The following is a 6,000-nucleotide window of genomic DNA, read 5'->3' on the forward strand; positions in this document are numbered from 1 at the left end:
AAACAAAGTAAAGAGCCGAAACGCAATCAGTTTGCAAATCCATTGGAGAATGGCTTTAAGGGATTCGTCCTCCACGTTTCCTCGATTGTCTAATTGGCAAGATCATTTTTTCTCCCTCCCATTTTGTCCTTTGGGGCTCCCTTCACTTCAGGTTGGGCCAACCCAGGCCAGCTGGGGGATGTTTATCTGCCAACTGGATAATCTAAGCCCCTACTGCTGCAGGCCAAAGACATTGCAGACCTGCGTTCTCCAGAAGCCCCACACCCATTTCAGCAGCACCCTGCCCACATCTTCCCACCCACCTCTCAGAGCAAATTCACTCCAGGCCCCTGAGTGCTTAAAGGACAGGGAAAGGACTTTTACCTGGGGGCGGGGACAGGAGGCTAAGCATAGACCGTGGCCTTTAAAGAATTGTGCGTGGGGCCTCCCTCCGGAACCTCTATGATTCCTTTGGTCAAATCCCAGTGGCTTCCTTTGATCAAATCCCAGTGGCTCCCCGCTGAACACAAATCACTCAACAGGGAAATGGGGATGGCGGGGAGGGGGTTCCTGGCTGGCGAACGGATAACAATGCAGGAAGACTAAAGGAGATATCTAAAGCAGTGGAAAGCTCAGAAAGGGACAGAGAGGAAGGTCTCAGTGTGGAATGCATCAGCCACCTCAGCACGCCCGGGGTGCCCACATCCCCCACGCAGCCCCCCAAGACACTCGCTACCTCCTGCCCCCTTTCCCACCCTTCTGGCAGTGGCCTTTGTCATCGAAGCCCTCTCCTGGTGCAGACCCAGTCGCTAACCCCATTCACTCTACCTCGGTCGGAAGTGCTGGTTCGGAGGCACAACAGCTACGGAGGAGGCTTCCCAAGGGGAAGAAGCTTCGGGCCTGCAAGTGAGTGGGCGGTGGACCAGTGGTTGGGGGACGCGGAAAGTCACTGGCACAGAAGGGGGAGCAAGCAACGGGCCGTCCTGAGAACTGATTGGTCACACGGGGATGTGGGCGGTGCTCAGCTCCCTGCTGCCAGATCTCAGAGGTTCTCCTTTGTGTCAATTTCTGTTCCAGGATGCAACCCTGTATCTGGGATGGAGATGAAGTTCCAACTCCTTGGTGTGCAACTGGCCAATTTGTAAAACAAGCAAACGAACGAACGAACGAACGAACGAACGAACGAACGAACGAACGAACGAACGAATCAATAAATGAATGAAGAAAGAAAGCTTAACACTTTGAACAAATAGAACATTGATAAAACAATAGAGCTTTGTCAGAAATTATGCACAATTACATTAAGAGGAAAAATAAATCTATGGGTCCTATATTAAATTTAATGAGACAGTCAAGTTTTGGTAAAAGAGAGTGTGATTACATTTTGTTATATCTTATGTAAAAGGGAGACTAAGAGTGAACACGTCAGCATTCACAACCACCGAATTAATATAAAATAGAACCCAGTGTCCTGTGACTAGTTAGGTAAACCAGGGAAAATCCTGGCTTTTTAAAAATAAGTTTTGCTGCATAGTTTCCCTCAACTACACCTGTTCATCCATCGATGTAGCCACCTTTTATTTAATTTGTGTGTGTGTGGGGGGGGGGGCGTGCACGCGTGTATATGTACACACTTGCATGTGTGCCAGTTTTTAACGAGGGAGTGCACTGTGTCACAGCCTCAGTCTGCATGTGGTGGTCATAGGTCCATCTGTAGGATACAGTTCCTTCCTTGTACAGGTCCTGAAGATCAAACTCAGGTTGTCAGACAGGACAGAGAGAACCTTTACCTGCTGAGCCATTTTACTGACCCAAACATCTGGAGTTTGAAGATGTTGCATCTTTTATTTCATAAACTAGGAATTCTATCAGTTAATAGTGGCTGCTACAACAGTTTGCCAGACAAGGAGATGAATTCAGCAACACCCTTCTGGCATCTTATAATTCTGTACATCAGAAGCCTGGCACAGGCCCCATTGGGCAAAGCTACCATTCTTTCTGGAAATTCAAAGGGAGAATTCATTTTCCTCCCTTCTCTAGTTTCCAGGGAATGCCTTAAATTATCTGACTTTCCCTGCTCAGGGACCTGTCCTGTCTGTAGAGGCATGGACTCATCACTCCACCCATACTTCTGCTATGGCCTCTTCTCAGCTTTCTGATGTTCTCAGTTCCTTAGGTACCCTGGTATCCATTCCACTGGTCCTATCCAAATGACTTCTCAGCTCAAGGTCAGATAAAGTAGCAAGCCTAATTCCATCTGGACTTTCACTTCTTGGTCCTGAAACATTGCATCCTAACAAGTTCTAGAATGATATATGGTTTCTATCTATAGGGTCATTTGTCTTTCACAAGAGGTACATTAGGATGGCTTTTGTCCTCTTCTGTGATACTTGTCTCTATCAGTGTTAAAGTAGAACTTTACCAGTACATGCGACAAAGATCATATAAATGCCTGCTTTAGCCTGAAAGGGGACAAGTAATTGCAGACATGGGTGATTGCATCATACTGCCACATTGACGGGCTTTACTCTATTGTGACTAGGACATCCTCCTTGTAATGTGGAGACCTTCATCACTGACCTTCAGCTCGCTGGTACCTAGCTTAACATCAAATCATTCTCTGGGGGTCTTTGTCACAGCTCCATCCACACCCAGCCCTGTGTGCCCATTCCTCCTCTGACTGTTACTTACATCTTCTTTGCCAAGTAGTACTGGGCCCTGGAGAGAAAAAAAAAAGAGGGGAGCCAGCACCCGGCTCCTAGCATATTTCTGAAATTCTCTGGGAATTTGAGGAGACCTTTCTCACACATTGTCTCAGTGTGCTGCAGTTGTAACCTGACTGACTGTAGCCTGGTCCTGTTCCACCCCAATTCTAGCTGGCCTCTCGTCTTCAACTTTCCTTTTGAGGCCATGTCTCTCTGCCATTTAGTCCTCTTTTCTCCTCTGGACTGCTCAGCTTCCTCCCTGAGAGAGTGCAGTTCCACAGGCAGAGTGTGTAGTGGGCAGATCATATCAACAGAACACTTGCCTTGGTCTCGAAGAACCACTTATTACCACCTCAACTTCTGCCGCTTTAAGAATTGGAACACACTGTGATAATGTGTGAGAAAAGTCTTCTAGAATTCCAGGGCCCCCCCTTCCCTCCTTTTCTCCAGGGCCCAGCACTTCTTAGAAAAGAGCATGTAACTCTCAAAGAAGAGCAGAAGCACTAGAGCCAGGAGAGGATGGGCTGTGACAAGGACCTCAGCAGTGGAGGAAAATATAGCCTATGTTTTTTCCATACTGGTCAGGGAGGAGCTCCTTGCACTGACAATGTGTCTGTTCATCCCCCAAGATGCTGAAGATGGGGTGGGGGAAGGAATGGAGAGAGGGAGGGGTGGCTGCCCAGTGATCATAGGCTAGGGAGAAGAGGACCTAGTTCAGTCTGTTTGCCACACAAGCATGAAGGGCTGAGTTTGAGCCCAAGTAAAAAGCTGGATGTAGTGGCACAGGCTTGTAATCCCAGAGCTAAAGAGGCAGGGACAGATGAATCCCTGTGGCTTAATGGACAACCAATCTAATCTACTTGGTGAGCTTTGGGCCACTGTCTAAAAACAAAATGAAACAAAACAACTACAACAACAAAGTTAAGATGAATGGATCCTGAAAATGTACACCCAAGTTACCCTTTGGCCTCCACCTATATCCACACATCAACACACACACACACACACACACACACACACACACACACACACACACACCAACATACACACGTATGCAAGCACTTAAGTTTCATTGTTATCCTCTATTTCTATCTGTACAAACTCTTTCTTACTGCCTGTATTTTGGAGTTCCTTTGTCCACAGAGGAATAACCCAAACTAAAAATGTTCCCTTACCCCATGTGTGTGAGGAGAGCACTACAGGCATGCATTCTGTTGGTCATCTTCTTTGAGAGGAGACTTTGGCAAGAGAGCAATGCAACTGTCTTGGCAGGGGAGCACCAGCTCAGCTCCAAGGAGCCCTGGTCTGCTGGAAACAGGTGGTAATCTGCAAACACCCATCTCCACAGCTCATCTCACACAAGTCTGATCCACAGACAGACCAGATCCCAGCAGCTCTCACTGGGGTAGCCATATAAATTAGTGTCTGACCTTTGAAGGCTTTTGGGTTTGTAATCCTCTCTCTAGTGGTTCACTGCATGATGTCCCCCTTGGTGGGTAAAGGGCAGTCCCAGCAATGTGGCGACTTGAGTTGAGAAAGGGACACAGAGTTGCAAAACACTTGGAAGGTCTCCAAAAGAAAAGCCATGGGTTAGGCATCTGGTGGACTCCCTAGGCTTTCAACATTAGAAGTAGTAGGTAGCAGGCACTCATACCACAGTCCTCAATTCTGAGAGTAGGAGGTACAATTGTTCATTTGGATCCCACCTCACATTGAGGATCCAGTGACTGTCACCAGACAAACATTGCACCCTAGGACAAGTGAGCAGGTGGTAATGAGGTGTCCTAGGGCACTAGCACTTTACATTTAGAGCTATTTGTAGCAATGATGCTTGGTGGCATTTGATGAGGAAGTCATTGAGCTTTGTGCTTTTAATAGCTCAATAACTGGATTCTTTTTGCACTATCATTGCTATGATGGTTAGTGCTATAGATCAGTTTAGCTGGAACATGTACTCCCTGTTTATCTGGATGGGCACATTTATGTGTGTTTCTATGAGAGTAATGAAGGAAGATTATTCTTCCTAATGATAGTCTGAATGTAGGAAAAAGGTTGACTTTCCCACAACTAATAGATTCTTCCTATCCAATTGCCTTCTAAGTGGGACATTGCCTTTCCCCATCTTCTTTCATTTTTGAGACAAGGTTTTGCTGTGTAGATTGGGTTAGCCTCAAGAATCACAGAAAATCACTTGCCTCTGCCTCCCTATCCTGGGATCAAAGGTCAACACTACCATACCCAACCTGAGACATTAGTTTTAATCTTGTGGATGTGGATGGAAAGAAATGCTTTCCTGGATCAGACCATGTTGGCCTTCAGCTCCCCTTTGGGTACTAACTGAACCAAATCATTGGCCTTCTAGGTCTCAAACTTATCAACAAGCCTTGAATTCCTCAGAATTGGTTAGCCTTTACAACTATAAGAGTAGATAGATTTCTTATAATCAGTTTTTTCATAATGACTTCGATGTGTCCATGCACACACGCATGCTTGCATGCACGCGCGCGCGCACACACACACACACATCATATACATGTCTACACATGTGACTCTTTATATTATATAACTTTGAAAATCTGAAAGACAATCCTCTCATTTTAGATTATTCCTTTAGAACCATAGCTATCAAACACTTCTAAATTTGTATTAATTTTGAAATTGGATATATATTTCAAACAAAACTGTTATTTATAATCAACTGTAAGATCAACATCTCTAAGAATTTTGGGACATTTAAGATTCCGAATTGGGCCCACACCCTCGGATCCCGGCCTGCAGCAGCTCTCTGCTCCCAGACCCCATGAGAGAAAGACCCAACCGCCTGGTCAGGTGGGCACTCCTGAGGCTGCAGAGCAGAAGAGACCACCAACACTGCCCACCCCTGCCCACATCCCTGGCCCAAGAGGAAACTGTATAAGGCCTCTGGGCTCCCGTGGGGGAGGGCCCAGGTGCGGCAGGACCCCTGTCTGAGACACCGCTGGAACCTGAAGGAAACAGACCGGATAAACAGTTCTCTGCACCCAAATCCCGTGGGAGGGAGAGCTAAACCTTCAGAGAGGCAGACAAGCCTGGGAAACCAGAAGAGACTGCTCTCTGCACATACATCTCGGACGCCAGAGGAAAACACCAAAGACCATCTGGAACCCTGGTGCACTGAAGCTCCCGGAAGGGGCGGCGCATATCTTCCTGGTTGCTGCCGCCACAGAGAGCCCGTGGGCAGCACCCCGCGAGCAAACTTGAGCCTCAGGACCACAGGTAAGACCAACTTTTCTGCTGCAAGTGACCTGCCTCGTGAACTCAAGACACAGGCCCACAG

General features: G+C 47.1%; 1 protein-coding gene across 1 annotated transcript in view; it reads right to left on the reverse strand.

Annotated features, from left to right (window-relative positions):
• Window positions 1-924, reverse strand: part of Tcaf1 (TRPM8 channel-associated factor 1) — a 49,595-nt gene extending 48,671 nt beyond the window's left edge. The window contains exon 1 of the mRNA NM_001399349.1: window positions 808-924. The gene's annotated coding sequence lies outside the window, so the exon portion shown is untranslated. The remainder of the gene's footprint in view (window positions 1-807) is intronic.
• Between the last annotated feature and the right edge of the window lie 5,076 nt (window positions 925-6,000).

Source organism: Rattus norvegicus, chromosome 4 (assembly GCF_036323735.1).
Source record: "Rattus norvegicus strain BN/NHsdMcwi chromosome 4, GRCr8, whole genome shotgun sequence".
NCBI lineage: Eukaryota > Metazoa > Chordata > Mammalia > Rodentia > Muridae > Rattus > Rattus norvegicus.